The sequence below is a fragment of the Thermobia domestica genome, chromosome 7 (genome assembly GCF_964235325.1).
Source record: "Thermobia domestica chromosome 7, izTheDome1.hap1.1, whole genome shotgun sequence".
NCBI classification, from domain to species: Eukaryota; Metazoa; Arthropoda; class Insecta; order Zygentoma; family Lepismatidae; genus Thermobia; species Thermobia domestica.
Window position 1 is genome coordinate 183,021,521 of NC_137460.1, and position 22,377 is coordinate 183,043,897.

The window sequence follows — 22,377 nt, forward strand, 5'->3', positions numbered from 1 at the left end:
CCTTTATCATGTGTGCAACACTTACGTAGTATATTTGGTAGTTGTGTGTAAAAATATATACAGGGTGATGCAGAATTCCAGCCCTTAATAGCAAAAAAAATATTGTTTGTTCATCAAGAAATAAAGAAAAAGCACCACTTAGCGAGTGCGGTGTATGTAGTTCTGAATGGTACATGTTCTCATTTCTCGGTTGTCATTGGTCAGCCATATTGTTATGAATCAACGAAACATATTATGGGATAAAATCTGTTATATTCTGTAAAAAGAGTTAAGCAGATCAAAATATGATACATACAAGGTAACTCTCCTTCTACGGTAGTGGACTCTGCTTGCACTCGCATCACAAAGGGGGCAATGCTCTTCATTTTGATTTTTATTTCGTCAAAATATTTGCAGAAGATTCGGAGATATAGTCTTTAGTATATAGTAGTTAGGAGCAATGCACAACAATATAATATATATGAAAAATGACATATGTTATATTGTTGAGATGTTGCCTAACAACATATTTATACCAAATAGTATAGTTTTGAAGATAATTGGAGAAAATAGTGCTTGAAGACATACTTTCTCTACTTAGGATGAGTGACACGTGGTCTCCTCAATCCTGCAAGAATTAAATTGCTTCATGTATAACAACAGGTACTAACTTCATTTTTTAAAGTTTTTTGCTGTAATGTATAGATTTTCTTTCCCCTTTATGAGTTGTGCAACACTTACGTAGTATATTTGGTACTTGTGTGTAAAAAAATATACACGGTGATGCAGAATTCCAGCCCTAAATAGTAAAAAAGTTATTGTTTGTTCATCAAGAAATAAAGAAAAAGCACCACTTAGCGAGTGCGGTGTATGTAGTTCTGAATGGTACAAGTTCTTACTTCTCGCTTGCCACTGGTCAGCCATATTTTATAAGGCAATGAGACATATTATGGGGTAACATCTGTTATATTCTGTAATGAGAGTTAAACAGTACAAAATATGATACATACAAGGGAATTCTCCTTCTACGGTAGGGGAATCTGCTTGCACTCTTATCATAAAGGGGCAATTCTCTACAATTTGATTTTTATTTCGTTAAAATATGTGCAGAAGATTCGGAGATATAGCCTTTAGTATATAGTAGTTAGGAGCAATGCACAACAATATAATATATAAGAAAAATGACATATGTTATATTGTTGACAAGTTGCCTAACAACATATTTACACCAAATAGTACAGTTTTGAAGAAAATTGAAGAAAATTGTGTTTGAAGACAAACTTTCTCTACTTAGGATGAGTGTCACGTGGTCTCCTCAATCCGGCAAGGGTTAGATTGCTTCATGTATAACAACAGGTACTAACTTCATTTTTTAAAATTTTTTGTTGTAATGTATAGATTTTCTTTCCCCTTTATCATGTGTGCAACACTTACGTAGTATATTTGGTAGTTGTGTGTAAAAAAATATACACGGTGATGCAGAATTCCAGCCCTAAATAGTAAAAAAGTATTGTTTGTTCATCAAGAAATAAAGAAAAAGCACCACTTAGCGAGTGCGGTGTATGTAGTTCTGAATGGTACAAGTTCTTACTTCTCGCTTGCCACTGGTCAGCCATATTGTTATGAGGCAATGAAACATATTATGGGATAAAATCTGTTATATTCTGTAAAAAGAGTTAAACAGAGCAAAATATGATATATACAAGGTAACTCTCCTTCTACGGCAGGGGACTGTGCTGGCACTGATATCATAACAAGGGCAATGCTCTTCAATTTGATTTTTATTTCGTTAAAATATGTGCAGACGATTCGGAGATATAGCCTTTAGTATATAGTAGTTAGGAGCAATGCACAACAATATAATATATATGAAAAATGACATATGTTATATTGTTGACAAGTTGCCTAACAACATATTTATACCAAATAGTACAGTTTTTAAGAAAATTGAAGAAAATAGTGTTTGAAGACATACTTTTTCCACTTAGGATGAGTGTCACGTGGTCTCATCAATCCTGCAGGGGTAAATTGCCTCATGTATAACAACAGGTACTAACTTCATTTTTTAAATTTTTTGTTGTAATGTATAGATTTCCTTTCCCCTTTATCATTTGTGCAACACTTACGTAGTATATTTGGAGTTGTGTGTAAAAATATATACAGGGTGATGCCGAATTCCAGCCCTTAATAGCAAAAAAAATATTGTTTGTTCATCAAGAAATAAAGAAAAAGCACCACTTAGCGAGTGCCGCGTATGTAGTTCTGAATGGTACATGTTCTCATTTCTCGGTTGTCATTGGTCAGCCATATTGTTATGAATCAACGAAACATATTATGGGATAAAATCTGTTATATTCTGTAAAAAGAGTTAAGCAGATCAAAATATGATACATACAAGGTAACTCTCCTTCTACGGTAGTGGACTCTGCTTGCACTCGCATCACAAAGGGGGCAATGCTCTTCAATTTGATTTTTATTTCGTCAAAATATCTGCAGAAAATTCGGAGATATAGTCTTTAGTATATAGTAGTTAGGAGCAATGCACAACAATATAATATATATGAAAAATGACATATGTATATTGTTGAGATGTTGCCTAACAACATATTTATACCAAATAGTATAGTTTTGAAGATAATTGGAGAAAATAGTGCTTGAAGACATACTTTCTCTACTTAGGATGAGTGTCTCGTGGTCTCCTCAGTCCTGCAAGAATTAAATTGCTTCATGTATAACAACAGGTACTAACTTCATTTTTTAAAATTTTTTGCTGTAATGTATAGATTTTCTTTCCCCTTTATGATGTGTGCAACACTTACGTAGTATATTTGGTAGTTGTGTGTAAAAAAATATACACGGTGATGCAGAATTCCAGCCCTAAATAGTAAAAAAGTTATTGTTTGTTCATCAAGAAATAAAGAAAAAGCACCACTTAGCGAGTGCGGTGTATGTAGTTCTGAATGGTACAAGTTCTTACTTCTCGCTTGCCACTGGTCAGCCATATTTTATAAGGCAATGAGACATATTATGGGGTAACATCTGTTATATTCTGTAATGAGAGTTAAACAGTACAAAATATGATACATACAAGGTAGTTCTCCTTCTACGGTAGGGGAATCTGCTTGCACTCTTATCATAAAGGGGCAATTCTCTACAATTTGATTTTTATTTCGTTAAAATATGTGCAGAAGATTCGGAGATATAGCCTTTAGTATATAGTAGTTAGGAGCAATGCACAACAATATAATATATAAGAAAAATGACATATGTAATATTGTTGACAAGTTGCCTAACAACATATTTACACTAAATAGTACAGTTTCGAAGAAAATTGAAGAAAATTGTGTTTGAAGACAAACTTTCTCTACTTAGGATGAGTGTCACGTGGTCTCCTCAATCCGGCAAGGGTTAGATTGCTTCATGTATAACAACAGGTACTAACTTCATTTTTTAAAATTTTTTGTTGTAATGTATAGATTTTCTTTCCCCTTTATCATGTGTGCAACACTTACGTAGTATATTTGGTAGTTGTGTGTAAAAAAATATACAGGGTGATGCAGAATTCCAGCCCTTAATAGCAAAAAATTATTGTTTGTTCATCAAGAAATAAAGAAAAAGCACCACTTAGCGAGTGCCGTGTGTGTAGTTCTGAATGGTACATGTTCTCGTTTCTCGATTGTCATTGGTCAGCCATATTGTTGTGAGTCAACGAAACATATTATGGAATAAAATCTGTTATATTCTGTAAAAAGAGTTAAGCAGAACAAAATATGATACATACAAGGTACTCTCCTTCTACGGTAGTGGACTCTGCTTGAACTCTTATCATAAAGGGGCAATTCACTAAAATTTGATTTTTATTTCTTTAAAATATGTGCAGAAGATTTCGAGATATAGCCTTTAGTATATAGTAGTTAGGAGCAATGCACAACAATGTAATATATATGAAAAATGACATATGTTATATTGTTGAGATATTGCCTAACAACATATTTATACCAAATAGTATAGTTTTGAAGATAATTGGAGAAAATAGTGCTTGAAGACATAATTTTTCTACTTAGGATGAGTGTCACGTGGTCTCCTCAATCCTGCAAGAATTAAATTGCTTCATGTATAACAACAGGTACTAACTTCATTTTTTAAAATTTTTTGCTGTAATGTATAGATTTTCTTTCCCCTTTATGATGTGTGCAACACTTACGTAGTATATTTGGTAGTTGTGTGTAAAAAAATATACACGGTGATGCAGAATTCCAGCCCTAAATAGTAAAAAAGTTATTGTTTGTTCATCAAGAAATAAAGAAAAAGCACCACTTAGCGAGTGCGGTGTATGTAGTTCTGAATGGTACCAGTTCTTACTTCTCGCTTGCCACTGGTCAGCCATATTTTATAAGGCAATGAGACATATTATGGGATAACATCTGTTATATTCTGTAATGAGAGTTAAACAGTACAAAATATGATACATACAAGGGAATTCTCCTTCTACGGCAGGGGAATCTGCTTGCACTCTTATCATAAAGGGGCAATTCTCTACAATTTGATTTTTATTTCGTTAAAATATGTGCAGAAGATTCGGAGATATAGCCTTTAGTATATAGTAGTTAGGAGCAATGCACAACAATATAATATATAAGAAAAATGACATATGTTATATTGTTGACAAGTTGCCTAACAACATATTTACACCAAATAGTACAGTTTTGAAGAAAATTGAAGAAAATTGTGTTTGAAGACAAACTTTCTCTACTTAGGATGAGTGTCACGTGGTCTCCTCAATCCGGCAAGGGTTAGATTGCTTCATGTATAACAACAGGTACTAACTTCATTTTTTAAAATTTTTTGTTGTAATGTATAGATTTTCTTTCCCCTTTATCATGTGTGCAACACTTACGTAGTATATTTGGTAGTTGTGTGTAAAAAAATATACAGGGTGATGCAGAATTCCAGCCCTTAATAGCAAAAAATTATTGTTTGTTCATCAAGAAATAAAGAAAAAGCACCACTTAGCGAGTGCCGTGTGTGTAGTTCTGAATGGTACATGTTCTCATTTCTCGATTGTCATTGGTCAGCCATATTGTTATGAGTCAACGAAACATATTATGGGATAAAATCTGTTATATTCTGTAAAAAGAGTTAAGCAGAACAAAATATGATACATACAAGGTAACTCTCCTTCTACGGTAGTGGACTCTGCTTGAACTCTTATCATAAAGGGGCAATTCACTAAAATTTGATTTTTATTTTTTTAAAATATGTGCAGAAGATTTGGAGATATAGCCTTTAGTATATAGTAGTTAGGAGCAGTGCACAACAATATAATATATATGAAAAATGACATATGTTATATTGTTGAGATGTTGCCTAACAACATATTTATACCAATTAGTATAGTATTGAAGAAAATTGAAGAAAATAGTGTTTGAAGACATAATTTTTCTACTTAGGATGAGTGTCACGTGGTCTCCTCAATTATGCAAGGGTTAAATTGCTTCATGTATAACAACAGGTACTAACTTCATTTTTTAAAATTTTTTGTTGTAATGTATAGATTTTCTTTCCCCTTTATCATGTGTGCAACACTTACGTAGTGTATTTGGTAGTTGTGTGTAAAAAAATATACACGGTGATGCAGAATTCCAGCCCTAAATAGTAAAAAAGTATTGTTTGTTCATCAAGAAATAAAGAAAAAGCACCACTTAGCGAGTGCGGTGTATGTAGTTCTGAATGGTACAAGTTCTTACTTCTCGCTTGCCACTGGTCAGCCATATTGTTATGAGGCAATGAAACATATTATGGGATAAAATCTGTTATATTCTCTAAAAAGAGTTAAACAGAGCAAAATATGATATATACAAGGTAACTCTCCTTCTACGGCAGGGGACTGTGCTGGCACTCATATCATAACAAGGGCAATGCTCTTCAATTTGATTTTTATTTCGTTAAAATATGTGCAGACGATTCGGAGATATAGCCTTTAGTATATAGTAGTTAGGAGCAATGCACAACAACATAATATATATGAAAAATGACATATGTTATATTGTTGACAAGTTGCCTAACAACATATTTATACCAAATAGTACAGTTTTTAAGAAAATTGAAGAAAATAGTGTTTGAAGACATACTTTTTCCACTTAGGATGAGTGTCACGTGGTCTCATCAATCCTGCAGGGGTAAATTGCCTCATGTATAACAACAGGTACTAACTTCATTTTTTAAAATTTTTTGCTGTAATGTATAGATTTCCTTTCCCCTTTATCATGTGTGGAACACTTACGTAGTATATTTGGTAGTTGTGTGTAAAAATATATACAGGGTGATGCAGAATTCCAGCCCTTAATAGCAAAAAAAATATTGTTTGTTCATCAAGAAATAAAGAAAAAGCACCACTTAGCGAGTGCCGCGTATGTAGTTCTGAATGGTACATGTTCTCATTTCTCGGTTGTCATTGGTCAGCCATATTGTTATGAATCAACGAAACATATTATGGGATAAAATCTGTTATATTCTGTAATGAGAGTTAAGCAGATCAAAATATGATACATACAAGGTAACTCTCCTTCTACGGTAGTGGACTCTTCTTGCACTCGCATCACAAAGGGGGCAATGCTCTTCAATTTGATTTTTATTTCGTCAAAATATCTGCAGAAGATTCGGAGATATAGTCTTTAGTATATAGTAGTTAGGAGCAATGCACAACAATATAATATATATGAAAAATGACATATGTTATATTGTTGAGATGTTGCCTAACAACATATTTATACCAAATAGTATAGTTTTGAAGATAATTGGAGAAAATAGTGCTTGAAGACATACTTTCTCTACTTAGGATGAGTGTCACGTGGTCTCCTCAATCCTGCAAGAATTAAATTGCTTCATGTATAACAACAGGTACTAACTTCATTTTTTAAAATTTTTTGCTGTAATGTATAGATTTTCTTTCCCCTTTATGATGTGTGCAACACTTACGTAGTATATTTGGTAGTTGTGTGTAAAAAAATATACACGGTGATGCAGAATTCCAGCCCTAAATAGTAAAAAAGTTATTGTTTGTTCATCAAGAAATAAAGAAAAAGCACCACTTAGCGAGTGCGGTGTATGTAGTTCTGAATGGTACAAGTTCTTACTTCTCGCTTGCCACTGGTCAGCCATATTTTATAAGGCAATGAGACATATTATGGGGTAACATCTGTTATATTCTGTAATGAGAGTTAAACAGTACAAAATATGATACATACAAGGGAATTCTCCTTCTACGGTAGGGGAATCTGCTTGCACTCTTATCATAAAGGGGCAATTCTCTACAATTTGATTTTTATTTCGTTAAAATATGTGCAGAAGATTCGAAGATATAGCCTTTAGTATATAGTAGTTAGGAGCAATGCAGAACAATATAATATATATGAAAAATGACATATGTTATATTGTTGACAAGTTGCCTAACAACATATTTATACCAAATAGTACAGTTTTTAAGAAAATTGAAGAAAATAGTGTTTGAAGACATGCTTTTTCCACTTAGGATGAGTGTCACGTGGTCTCATCAATCCTGCAGGGGTAAATTGCCTCATGTATAACAACAGGTACTAACTTCATTTTTTAAATTTTTTGTTGTAATGTATAGATTTTCTTTCCCCTTTATCATGTGTGCAACACTTACGTAGTATATTTGGTAGTTGTGTGTAAAAAAATATACAGGGTGATGCAGAATTCCAGCCCTTAATAGCAAAAAATTATTGTTAGTTCATCAAGAAATAAAGAAAAAGCACCACTTAGCTAGTGACGTGTGTGTAGTTCTGAATGGTACATGTTCTCGTTTCTCGATTGTCATTGGTCAGCCATATTGTTGTGAGTCAACGAAACATATTATGGGATAAAATCTGTTATATTCTGTAAAATGAGTTAAGCAGAACAAAATATGATACATACAAGGTACTCTCCTTCTACGGTAGTGGACTCTGCTTGAACTCTTATCATAAAGGGGCAATTCACTAAAATTTGATTTTTATTTCTTTAAAATATGTGCAGAAGATTTCGAGATATAGCCTTTAGTATATAGTAGTTAGGAGCAATGCACAACAATATAATATATATGAAAAATGACATATGTTATATTGTTGAGATGTTGCCTAACAACATATTTATACCAAATAGTATAGTTTTGAAGATAATTGGAGAAAATAGTGCTTGAAGACATAATTTTTCTACTTAGGATGAGTGTCACGTGGTCTCCTCAATCCTGCAAGAATTAAATTGCTTCATGTATAACAACAGGTACTAACTTCATTTTTTAAAATTTTTTGCTGTAATGTATAGATTTTCTTTGCCCTTTATGATGTGTGCAACACTTACGTAGTATATTTGGTAGTTGTGTGTAAAAAAATATACACGGTGATGCAGAATTCCAGCCCTAAATAGTAAAAAAGTTATTGTTTGTTCATCAAGAAATAAAGAAAAAGCACCACTTAGCGAGTGCGGTGTATGTAGTTCTGAATGGTACAAGTTCTTACTTCTCGCTTGCCACTGGTCAGCCATATTTTATAAGGCAATGAGACATATTATGGGATAACATCTGTTATATTCTGTAATGAGAGTTAAACAGTACAAAATATGATACATACAAGGAAATTCTCCTTCTACGGCAGGGGAATCTGCTTGCACTCTTATCATAAAGGGGCAATTCTCTACAATTTGATTTTTATTTCGTTAAAATATGTGCAGAAGATTCGGAGATATAGCCTTTAGTATATAGTAGTTAGGAGCAATGCACAACAGTATAATATATAAGAAAAATGACATATGTTATATTGTTGACAAGTTGCCTAACAACATATTTACACCAAATAGTACAGTTTTGAAGAAAATTGAAGAAAATTGTGTTTGAAGACAAACTTTCTCTACTTAGGATGAGTGTCACGTGGTCTCCTCAATCCGGCAAGGGTTAGATTGCTTCATGTATAACAACAGGTACTAACTTCATTTTTTAAAATTTTTTGTTGTAATGTATAGATTTTCTTTCCCCTTTATCATGTGTGCAACACTTACGTAGTATATTTGGTAGTTGTGTGTAAAAAAATATACAGGGTGATGCAGAATTCCAGCCCTTAATAGCAAAAAATTATTGTTTGTTCATCAAGAAATAAAGAAAAAGCACCACTTAGCGAGTGCCGTGTGTGTAGTTCTGAATGGTACATGTTCTCATTTCTCGATTGTCATTGGTCAGCCATATTGTTATGAGTCAACGAAACATATTATGGGATAAAATCTGTTATATTCTGTAAAAAGAGTTAAGCAGAACAAAATATGATACATACAAGGTAACTCTCCTTCTACGGTAGTGGACTCTGCTTGAACTCTTATCATAAAGGGGCAATTCACTAAAATTTGATTTTTATTTTTTTAAAATATGTGCAGAAGATTTGGAGATATAGCCTTTAGTATATAGTAGTTAGGAGCAGTGCACAACAATATAATATATATGAAAAATGACATATGTTATATTGTTGAGATGTTGCCTAACAACATATTTATACCAATTAGTATAGTATTGAAGAAAATTGAAGAAAATAGTGTTTGAAGACATAATTTTTCTACTTAGGATGAGTGTCACGTGGTCTCCTCAATTATGCAAGGGTTAAATTGCTTCATGTATAACAACAGGTACTAACTTCATTTTTTAAAATTTTTTGTTGTAATGTATAGATTTTCTTTCCCCTTTATCATGTGTGCAACACTTACGTAGTGTATTTGGTAGTTGTGTGTAAAAAAATATACACGGTGATGCAGAATTCCAGCCCTAAATAGTAAAAAAGTATTGTTTGTTCATCAAGAAATAAAGAAAAAGCACCACTTAGCGAGTGCGGTGTATGTAGTTCTGAATGGTACAAGTTCTTACTTCTCGCTTGCCACTGGTCAGCCATATTGTTATGAGGCAATGAAACATATTATGGGATAAAATCTGTTATATTCTCTAAAAAGAGTTAAACATAGCAAAATATGATATATACAAGGTAACTCTCCTTCTACGGCAGGGGACTGTGCTGGCACTCATATCATAACAAGGGCAATGCTCTTCAATTTGATTTTTATTTCGTTAAAATATGTGCAGACGATTCGGAGATATAGCCTTTAGTATATAGTAGTTAGGAGCAATGCACAACAACATAATATATATGAAAAATGACATATGTTATATTGTTGACAAGTTGCCTAACAACATATTTATACCAAATAGTACAGTTTTTAAGAAAATTGAAGAAAATAGTGTTTGAAGACATACTTTTTCCACTTAGGATGAGTGTCACGTGGTCTCATCAATCCTGCAGGGGTAAATTGCCTCATGTATAACAACAGGTACTAACTTCATTTTTTAAAATTTTTTGCTGTAATGTATAGATTTCCTTTCCCCTTTATCATGTGTGGAACACTTACGTAGTATATTTGGTAGTTGTGTGTAAAAATATATACAGGGTGATGCAGAATTCCAGCCCTTAATAGCAAAAAAAATATTGTTTGTTCATCAAGAAATAAAGAAAAAGCACCACTTAGCGAGTGCCGCGTATGTAGTTCTGAATGGTACATGTTCTCATTTCTCGGTTGTCATTGGTCAGCCATATTGTTATGAATCAACGAAACATATTATGGGATAAAATCTGTTATATTCTGTAATGAGAGTTAAGCAGATCAAAATATGATACATACAAGGTAACTCTCCTTCTACGGTAGTGGACTCTTCTTGCACTCGCATCACAAAGGGGGCAATGCTCTTCAATTTGATTTTTATTTCGTCAAAATATCTGCAGAAGATTCGGAGATATAGTCTTTAGTATATAGTAGTTAGGAGCAATGCACAACAATATAATATATATGAAAAATGACATATGTTATATTGTTGAGATGTTGCCTAACAACATATTTATACCAAATAGTATAGTTTTGAAGATAATTGGAGAAAATAGTGCTTGAAGACATACTTTCTCTACTTAGGATGAGTGTCACGTGGTCTCCTCAATCCTGCAAGAATTAAATTGCTTCATGTATAACAACAGGTACTAACTTCATTTTTTAAAATTTTTTGCTGTAATGTATAGATTTTCTTTCCCCTTTATGATGTGTGCAACACTTACGTAGTATATTTGGTAGTTGTGTGTAAAAAAATATACACGGTGATGCAGAATTCCAGCCCTAAATAGTAAAAAAGTTATTGTTTGTTCATCAAGAAATAAAGAAAAAGCACCACTTAGCGAGTGCGGTGTATGTAGTTCTGAATGGTACAAGTTCTTACTTCTCGCTTGCCACTGGTCAGCCATATTGTTATGAGGCAATGAAACATATTATGGGATAAAATCTGTTATATTCTCTAAAAAGAGTTAAACAGAGCAAAATATGATATATACAAGGTAACTCTCCTTCTACGGCAGGGGACTGTGCTGGCACTCATATCATAACAAGGGCAATGCTCTTCAATTTGATTTTTATTTCGTTAAAATATGTGCAGACGATTCGGAGATATAGCCTTTAGTATATAGTAGTTAGGAGCAATGCACAACAACATAATATATATGAAAAATGACATATGTTATATTGTTGACAAGTTGCCTAACAACATATTTATACCAAATAGTACAGTTTTTAAGAAAATTGAAGAAAATAGTGTTTGAAGACATACTTTTTCCACTTAGGATGAGTGTCACGTGGTCTCATCAATCCTGCAGGGGTAAATTGCCTCATGTATAACAACAGGTACTAACTTCATTTTTTAAATTTTTTGTTGTAATGTATAGATTTTCTTTCCCCTTTATCATGTGTGCAACACTTACGTAGTATATTTGGTAGTTGTGTGTAAAAAAATATACAGGGTGATGCAGAATTCCAGCCCTTAATAGCAAAAAATTATTGTTAGTTCATCAAGAAATAAAGAAAAAGCACCACTTAGCGAGTGACGTGTGTGTAGTTCTGAATGGTACATGTTCTCGTTTCTCGATTGTCATTGGTCAGCCATATTGTTGTGAGTCAACGAAACATATTATGGGATAAAATCTGTTATACTCTGTAAAAAGAGTTAAGCAGAACAAAATATGATACATACAAGGTACTCTCCTTCTACGGTAGTGGACTCTGCTTGAACTCTTATCATAAAGGGGCAATTCACTAAAATTTGATTTTTATTTCTTTAAAATATGTGCAGAAGATTTCGAGATATAGCCTTTAGTATATAGTAGTTAGGAGCAATGCACAACAATATAATATATATGAGAAATGACATATGTTATATTGTTGAGATGTTGCCTAACAACATATTTATACCAAATAGTATAGTTTTGAAGATAATTGGAGAAAATAGTGCTTGAAGACATAATTTTTCTACTTAGGATGAGTGTCACGTGGTCTCCTCAATCCTGCAAGAATTAAATTGCTTCATGTATAACAACAGGTACTAACTTCATTTTTTAAAATTTTTTGCTGTAATGTATAGATTTTCTTTCCCCTTTATGATGTGTGCAACACTTACGTAGTATATTTGGTAGTTGTGTGTAAAAAAATATACACGGTGATGCAGAATTCCAGCCCTAAATAGTAAAAAAGTTATTGTTTGTTCATCAAGAAATAAAGAAAAAACACCACTTAGCGAGTGCGGTGTATGTAGTTCTGAATGGTACCAGTTCTTACTTCTCGCTTGCCACTGGTCAGCCATATTTTATAAGGCAATGAGACATATTATGGGATAACATCTGTTATATTCTGTAATGAGAGTTAAAAAGTACAAAATATGATACATACAAGGAAATTCTCCTTCTACGGCAGGGGAATCTGCTTGCACTCTTATCATAAAGGGGCAATTCTCTACAATTTGATTTTTATTTCGTTAAAATATGTGCAGAAGATTCGGAGATATAGCCTTTAGTATATAGTAGTTAGGAGCAATGCACAACAATATAATATATAAGAAAAATGACATATGTTATATTGTTGACAAGTTGCCTAACAACATATTTACACCAAATAGTACAGTTTTGAAGAAAATTGAAGAAAATTGTGTTTGAAGACAAACTTTCTCTACTTAGGATGAGTGTCACGTGGTCTCCTCAATCCGGCAAGGGTTAGATTGCTTCATGTATAACAACAGGTACTAACTTCATTTTTTAAAATTTTTTGTTGTAATGTATAGATTTTCTTTCCCCTTTATCATGTGTGCAACACTTACGTAGTATATTTGGTAGTTGTGTGTAAAAAAATATACAGGGTGATGCAGAATTCCAGCTCTTAATAGCAAAAAATTATTGTTTGTTCATCAAGAAATAAAGAAAAAGCACCACTTAGCGAGTGCCGTGTGTGTAGTTCTGAATGGTACATGTTCTCATTTCTCGATTGTCATTGGTCAGCCATATTGTTATGAGTCAACGAAACATATTATGGGATAAAATCTGTTATATTCTGTAAAAAGAGTTAAGCAGAACAAAATATGATACATACAAGGTAACTCTCCTTCTACGGTAGTGGACTCTGCTTGAACTCTTATCATAAAGGGGCAATTCACTAAAATTTGATTTTTATTTTTTTAAAATATGTGCAGAAGATTTGGAGATATAGCCTTTAGTATATAGTAGTTAGGAGCAGTGCACAACAATATAATATATATGAAAAATGACATATGTTATATTGTTGAGATGTTGCCTAACAACATATTTATACCAATTAGTATAGTATTGAAGAAAATTGAAGAAAATAGTGTTTAAAGACATAATTTTTCTACTTAGGATGAGTGTCACGTGGTCTCCTCAATCCTGCAAGGGTTAAATTGCTTCATGTATAACAACAGGTACTAACTTCATTTTTTAAAATTTTTTGTTTTAATGTATAGATTTTCTTTCCCCTTTATGATGTGTGCAACACTTACGTAGTGTATTTGGTAGTTGTGTGTAAAAAAATATACACGGTGATGCAGAATTCCAGCCCTAAATAGTAAAAAAGTATTGTTTGTTCATCAAGAAATAAAGAAAAAGCACCACTTAGCGAGTGCGGTGTATGTAGTTCTGAATGGTACAAGTTCTTACTTCTCGCTTGCCACTGGTCAGCCATATTGTTATGAGGCAATGAAACATATTATGGGATAAAATCTGTTATATTCTCTAAAAAGAGTTAAACAGAGAAAAATATGATATATACAATGTAACTCTCCTTCTACGGCAGGGGACTGTGCTGGCACTCATATCATAACAAGGGCAATGCTCTTCAATTTGATTTTTATTTCGTTAAAATATGTGCAGACGATTCGGAGATATAGCCTTTAGTATATAGTAGTTAGGAGCAATGCACAACAACATAATATATATGAAAAATGACATATGTTATATTGTTGACAAGTTGCCTAACAACATATTTATACCAAATAGTACAGTTTTTAAGAAAATTGAAGAAAATAGTGTTTGAAGACATACTTTTTCCACTTAGGATGAGTGTCACGTGGTCTCATCAATCCTGCAGGGGTAAATTGCCTCATGTATAACAACAGGTACTAACTTCATTTTTTAAATTTTTTGTTGTAATGTATAGATTTCCTTTCCCCTTTATCATGTGTGCAACACTTACGTAGTATATTTGGTAGTTGTGTGTAAAAATATATACAGGGTGATGCAGAATTCCAGCCCTTAATAGCAAAAAAAAATTGTTTGTTCATCAAGAAATAAAGAAAAAGCACCACTTAGCGAGTGCCGCGTATGTAGTTCTGAATGGTACATGTTCTCATTTCTCGGTTGTCATTGGTCAGCCATATTGTTATGAATCAACGAAACATATTATGGGATAAAATCTGTTATATTCTGTAAAAAGAGCTAAGCAGATCAAAATATGATACATACAAGGTAACTCTCCTTCTACGGTAGTGGACTCTTCTTGCACTCGCATCACAAAGGGGGCAATGCTCTTCAATTTGATTTTTATTTCGTCAAAATATCTGCAGAAGATTCGGAGATATAGTCTTTAGTATATAGTAGTTAGGAGCAATGCACAACAATATAATATATATGAAAAATGACATATGTTATATTGTTGAGATGTTGCCTAACAACATATTTATACCAAATAGTATAGTTTTGAAGATAATTGGAGAAAATAGTGCTTGAAGACATACTTTCTCTACTTAGGATGAGTGTAACGTGGTCTCCTCAATCCTGCAAAAATTAAATTGCTTCATGTATAACAACAGGTACTAACTTCATTTTTTAAAATTTTTTGCTGTAATGTATAGATTTTCTTTCCCCTTTATGATGTGTGCAACACTTACGTAGTATATTTGGTAGTTGTGTGTAAAAAAATATACAGGGTGATGCAGAATTCCAGCCCTAAATAGTAAAAAAGTTATTGTTTGTTCATCAAGAAATAAAGAAAAAGCACCACTTAGCGAGTGCGGTGTATGTAGTTCTGAATGGTACAAGTTCTTACTTCTCGCTTGCCACTGGTCAGCCATATTTTATAAGGCAATGAGACATATTATGGGGTAACATCTGTTATATTCTGTAATGAGAGTTAAACAGTACAAAATATGATACATACAAGGGAATTCTCCTTCTACGGTAGGGGAATCTGCTTGCACTCTTATCATAAAGGGGCAATTCTCTACAATTTGATTTTTATTTCGTTAAAATATGTGCAGAAGATTCGAAGATATAGCCTTTAGTATATAGTAGTTAGGAGCAATGCACAACAATATAATATATAAGAAAAATGACATATGTTATATTGTTGACAAGTTGCCTAAAAACATATTTACACCAAATAGTACAGTTTTGAAGAAAATTGAAGAAAATTGTGTTTGAAGACAAACTTTCTCTACTTAGGATGAGTGTCACGTGGTCTCCTCAATCCGGCAAGGGTTAGATTGCTTCATGTATAACAACAGGTACTAACTGCATTTTTTAAAATTTTTTGTTGTAATGTATAGATTTTCTTTCCCCTTTATCATGTGTGCAACACTTACGTAGTATATTTGGTAGTTGTGTGTAAAAAAATATACACGGTGATGCAGAATTCCAGCCCTAAATAGTAAAAAGGTATTGTTTGTTCATCAAGAAATAAAGAAAAAGCACCACTTAGCGAGTGCGGTGTATGTAGTTCTGAATGGTACAAGTTCTTACTTCTCGCTTGCCACTGGTCAGCCATATTGTTATGAGGCAATGAAACATATTATGGGATAAAATCTGTTATATTCTGTAAAAAGAGTTAAACAGAGCAAAATATGATATATACAAGGTAACTCTCCTTCTACGGCAGGGGACTGTGCTGGCACTCATATCATAACAAGGGCAATGCTCTTCAATTTGATTTTTATTTCGTTAAAATATGTGCAGACGATTCGGAGATATAGCCTTTAGTATATAGTAGTTAGGAGCAATGCACAACAATATAATATATATGAAAAATGACATATGTTATATTGTTGACAAGTTGCCTAACAACATATTTATACCAAATAGTACAGTTTTTAAGAAAATTGAAGAAAATAGTGTTTGAAGACATACTTTTTCCACTTAGGATGAGTGTCACGTGGTCTCATCAATCCTGCAGGGGTAAATTGCCTCATGTATAACAACAGGTACTAACTTCATTTTTTAAATTTTTTGTTGTAATGTATAGATTTCCTTTCCCCTTTATCATTTGTGCAACACTTACGTAGTATATTTGGTAGTTGTGTGTAAAAATATATACAGGGTGATGCAGAATTCCAGCCCTTAATAGCAAAAAAAATATTGTTTGTTCATCAAGAAATAAAGAAAAAGCACCACTTAGCGAGTGCCGCGTATGTAGTTCTGAATGGTACATGTTCTCATTTCTCGGTTGTCATTGGTCAGCCATATTGTTATGAATCAACGAAACATATTATGATATAAAATCTGTTATATTCTGTAAAAAGAGTTAAGCAGATCAAAATATGATACATACAAGGTAACTCTCCTTCTACGGTAGTGGACTCTGCTTGCACTCGCATCACAAAGGGGGCAATGCTCTTCAATTTGATTTTTATTTCGTCAAAATATCTGCAGAAAATTCGGAGATATAGTCTTTAGTATATAGTAGTTAGGAGCAATGCACAACAATATAATATATATGAAAAATGACATATGTTATATTGTTGAGATGTTGCCTAACAACATATTTATACCAAATAGTATAGTTTTGAAGATAATTGGAGAAAATAGTGCTTGAAGACATACTTTCTCTACTTAGGATGAGTGTCTCGTGGTCTCCTCAATCCTGCATGAATTAAATTGCTTCATGTATAACAACAGGTACTAACTTCATTTTTTAAAATTTTTTGCTGTAATGTATAGATTTTCTTTCCCCTTTATGATGTGTGCAACACTTACGTAGTATATTTGGTAGTTGTGTGTAAAAAAATATACACGGTGATGCAGAATTCCAGCCCTAAATAGTAAAAAAGTTATTGTTTGTTCATCAAGAAATAAAGAAAAAGCACCACTTAGCGAGTGCGGTGTATGTAGTTCTGAATGGTACAAGTTCTTACTTCTCGCTTGCCACTGGTCAGCCATATTTTATAAGGCAATGAGACATATTATGGGGTAACATCTGTTATATTCTGTAATGAGAGTTAAACAGTACAAAATATGATACATACAAGGGAATTCTCCTTCTACGGTAGGGGAATCTGCTTGCACTCTTATCATAAAGGGGCAATTCTCTACAATTTGATTTTTATTTCGTTAAAATATGTGCAGAAGATTCGGAGATATAGCCTTTAGTATATAGTAGTTAGGAGCAATGCACAACAATATAATATATAAGAAAAATGACATATGTTATATTGTTGACAAGTTGCCTAACAATATATTTACACTAAATAGTACAGTTTCGAAGAAAATTGAAGAAAATTGTGTTTGAAGACAAACTTTCTCTACTTAGGATGAGTGTCACGTGGTCTCCTCAATCCGGCAAGGGTTAGATTGCTTCATGTATAACAACAGGTACTAACTTCATTTTTTAAAATTTTTTGTTGTAATGTATAGATTTTCTTTCCCCTTTATCATGTGTGCAACACTTACGTAGTATATTTGGTAGTTGTGTGTAAAAAAATATACAGGGTGATGCAGAATTCCGCCCTTAATAGCAAAAAATTATTGTTTGTTCATCAAGAAATAAAGAAAAAGCACCACTTAGCGAGTGCCGTGTGTGTAGTTCTGAATGGTACATGTTCTCGTTTCTCGATTGTCATTGGTCAGCCATATTGTTGTGAGTCAACGAAACATATTATGGGATAAAATCTGTTATATTCTGTAAAAAGAGTTAAGCAGAACAAAATATGATACATACAAGGTACTCTCCTTCTACGGTAGTGGACTCTGCTTGAACTCTTATCATAAAGGGGCAATTCACTAAAATTTGATTTTTATTTCTTTAAAATATGTGCAGAAGATTTCGAGATATAGCCTTTAGTATATAGTAGTTAGGAGCAATGCACAACAATATAATATATATGAAAAATGACATATGTCATATTGTTGAGATGTTGCCTAACAACATATTTATACCAAATAGTATAGTTTTGAAGATAATTGGAGAAAATAGTGCTTGAAGACATAATTTTTCTACTTAGGATGAGTGTCACGTGGTCTCCTCAATCCTGCAAGAATTAAATTGCTTCATGTATAACAACAGGTACTAACTTCATTTTTTAAAATTTTTTGCTGTAATGTATAGATTTTCTTTCCCCTTTATGATGTGTGCAACACTTACGTAGTATATTTGGTAGTTGTGTGTAAAAAAATATACACGGTGATGCAGAATTCCAGCCCTAAATAGTAAAAAAGTTATTGTTTGTTCATCAAGAAATAAAGAAAAAGCACCACTTAGCGAGTGCGGTGTATGTAGTTCTGAATGGTACCAGTTCTTACTTCTCGCTTGCCACTGGTCAGCCATATTTTATAAGGCAATCTATATATATAAAAGAGAACGCACAAAATCCTTTGTCCGCTCATCACGCTAATACGGCTGAACCGATTTCTTTCATTTTTGGGGGGTTGTTAGGATTTGGACCCTAGATGGTTTTTATCATATCACTTTAATTTTCAATTACCAGTGTCTTGAGATAATTGACCAATCAGGTGTCAATACGTACAAAAAATCCTTTGTCCGCTCATCACGCTAATACGGCTGAAGCGATTTCTTTCATTTTTGGGGGGTTGTTAGGATGTGGACCCTAGATGGTTTTTATCATATCACTTTAATTTTCAATTACAAGTGTCTTGAGATAATTGACCATTCAGGTGTCCATACGTACAAATCCTTTGTTATTAGTTCATCATAGGTATAAAAATAAACGTATTTATATGCAACCCGCATGACCCTGTGACTCGGCGGGTTAACATAACTGACAGGCGCTATAAATCACTTGAAAGCGAAAAAGTAAAAATTATCTAAGTAACAAAGTTTATTGCGTTCCGGGATGACCGCAGCGAAGCGGGGTGGGTTGGGGTGACCGCAGCGAAGCGGGGCGGGTTAACATAAATGACAGGCGATATAATGTTAACATTTACTGCAATCTTCTATGGTTTTTATCATATCACTTGAAAGCGAAAAAGTAAAAATTATCTAAGTAACAAAGTTTATTGCGTTCCGGGGTGACCGCAGCGAAGCGGGGTGAACGCTGCTAGTGAGACATATTATGGGATAACATCTGTTATATTCTGTAATGAGAGTTAAACAGTACAAAATATGATACATACAAGGGAATTCTCCTTCTACGGCAGGGGAATCTGCTTGCACTCTTATCATAAAGGGGCAATTCTCTACAATTTGATTTTTATTTCGTTAAAATATGTGCAGAAGATTCGGAGATATAGCCTTTAGTATATAGTAGTTAGGAGCAATGCACAACAATATAATATATAAGAAAAATGACATATGTTATATTGTTGACAAGTTGCCTAACAACATATTTACACCAAATAGTACAGTTTTGAAGAAAATTGAAGAAAATTGTGTTTGAAGACAAACTTTCTCTACTTAGGATGAGTGTCACGTGGTCTCCTCAATCCGGCAAGGGTTAGATTGCTTCATGTATAACAACAGGTACTAACTTCATTTTTTAAAATTTTTTGTTGTAATGTATAGATTTTCTTTCCCCTTTATCATGTGTGCAACACTTACGTAGTATATTTGGTAGTTGTGTGTAAAAAAATATACACGGTGATGCAGAATTCCAGCCCTAAATAGTAAAAAAGTATTGTTTGTTCATCAAGAAATAAAGAAAAAGCACCACTTAGCGATTGCGGTGTATGTAGTTCTAAATGGTACAAGTTCTTACTTCTCGCTTGCCACTGGTCAGCCATATTGTTATGAGGCAATGAAACATATTATGGGATAAAATCTGTTATATTCTGTAAAAAGAGTTAAACAGAGCAAAATATGATATATACAAGGTAACTCTCCTTCTACGGCAGGGGACTGTGCTGGCACTCATATCATAACAAGGGCAATGCTCTTCAATTTGATTTTTATTTCGTTAAAATATGTGCAGACGATTCGGAGATATAGCCTTTAGTATATAGTAGTTAGGAGCAATGCACAACAATATAATATATATGAAAAATGACATATGTTATATTGTTGACAAGTTGCCTAACAACATATTTATACCAAATAGTACAGTTTTTAAGAAAATTGAAGAAAATAGTGTTTGAAGACATACTTTTTCCACTTAGGATGAGTGTCACGTGGTCTCATCAATCCTGCAGGGGTAAATTGCCTCATGTATAACAACAGGTACTAACTTCATTTTTTAAATTTTTTGTTGTAATGTATAGATTTCCTTTCCCCTTTATCATTTGTGCAACACTTACGTAGTATATTTGGTAGTTGTGTGTAAAAATATATACAGGGTGATGCAGAATTCCAGCCCTTAATAGCAAAAAAAATATTGTTTGTTCATCAAGAAATAAAGAAAAAGCACCACTTAGCGAGTGCCGCGTATGTAGTTCTGAATGGTACATGTTCTCATTTCTCGGTTGTCATTGGTCAGCCATATTGTTATGAATCAACGAAACATATTATGGGATAAAATCTGTTATATTCTGTAAAAAGAGTTAAGCAGATCAAAATATGATACATACAAGGTAACTCTCCTTCTACGGTAGTGGACTCTGCTTGCACTCGCATCACAAAGGGGGCAATGCTCTTCAATTTGATGTTTATTTCGTCAAAATATCTGCAGAAAATTCGGAGATATAGTCTTTAGTATATAGTAGTTAGGAGCAATGCACAACAATATAATATATATGAAAAATGACATATGTTATATTGTTGAGATGTTGCCTAACAACATATTTATACCAAATAGTATAGTTTTGAAGATAATTGGAGAAAATAGTGCTTGAAGACATACTTTCTCTACTTAGGATGAGTGTCTCGTGGTCTCCTCAATCCTGCAAGAATTAAATTGCTTCATGTATAACAACAGGTACTAACTTCATTTTTTAAAATTTTTTGCTGTAATGTATAGATTTTCTTTCCCCTTTATGATGTGTGCAACACTTACGTAGTATATTTGGTAGTTGTGTGTAAAAAAATATACATCGTGATGCAGAATTCCAGCCCTAAATAGTAAAAAAGTTATTGTTTGTTCATCAAGAAATAAAGAAAAAGCACCACTTAGCGAGTGCGGTGTATGTAGTTCTGAATGGTACAAGTTCTTACTTCTCGCTTGCCACTGGTCAGCCATATTTTATAAGGCAATGAGACATATTATGGGGTAACATCTGTTATATTCTGTAATGAGAGTTAAACAGTACAAAATATGATACATACAAGGGAATTCTCCTTCTACGGTAGGGGAATCTGCTTGCACTCTTATCATAAAGGGGCAATTCTCTACAATTTGATTTTTATTTCGTTAAAATATGTGCAGAAGATTCGGCGATATAGCCTTTAGTATATAGTAGTTAGGAGCAATGCACAACAATATAATATATAAGAAAAATGACATATGTTATATTGTTGACAAGTTGCCTAACAACATATTTACACCAAATAGTACAGTTTCGAAGAAAATTGAAGAAAATTGTGTTTGAAGACAAACTTTCTCTACTTAGGATGAGTGTCACGTGGTCTCCTCAATCCGGCAAGGGTTAGATTGCTTCATGTATAACAACAGGTACTAACTTCATTTTTTAAAATTTTTTGTTGTAATGTATAGATTTTCTTTCCCCTTTATCATGTGTGCAACACTTACGTAGTATATTTGGTAGTTGTGTGTAAAAAAATATACAGGGTGATGCAGAATTCCAGCCCTAAATAGTAAAAAAGTTATTGTTTGTTCATCAAGAAATAAAGAAAAAGCACCACTTAGCGAGTGCGGTGTATGTAGTTCTGAATGGTACC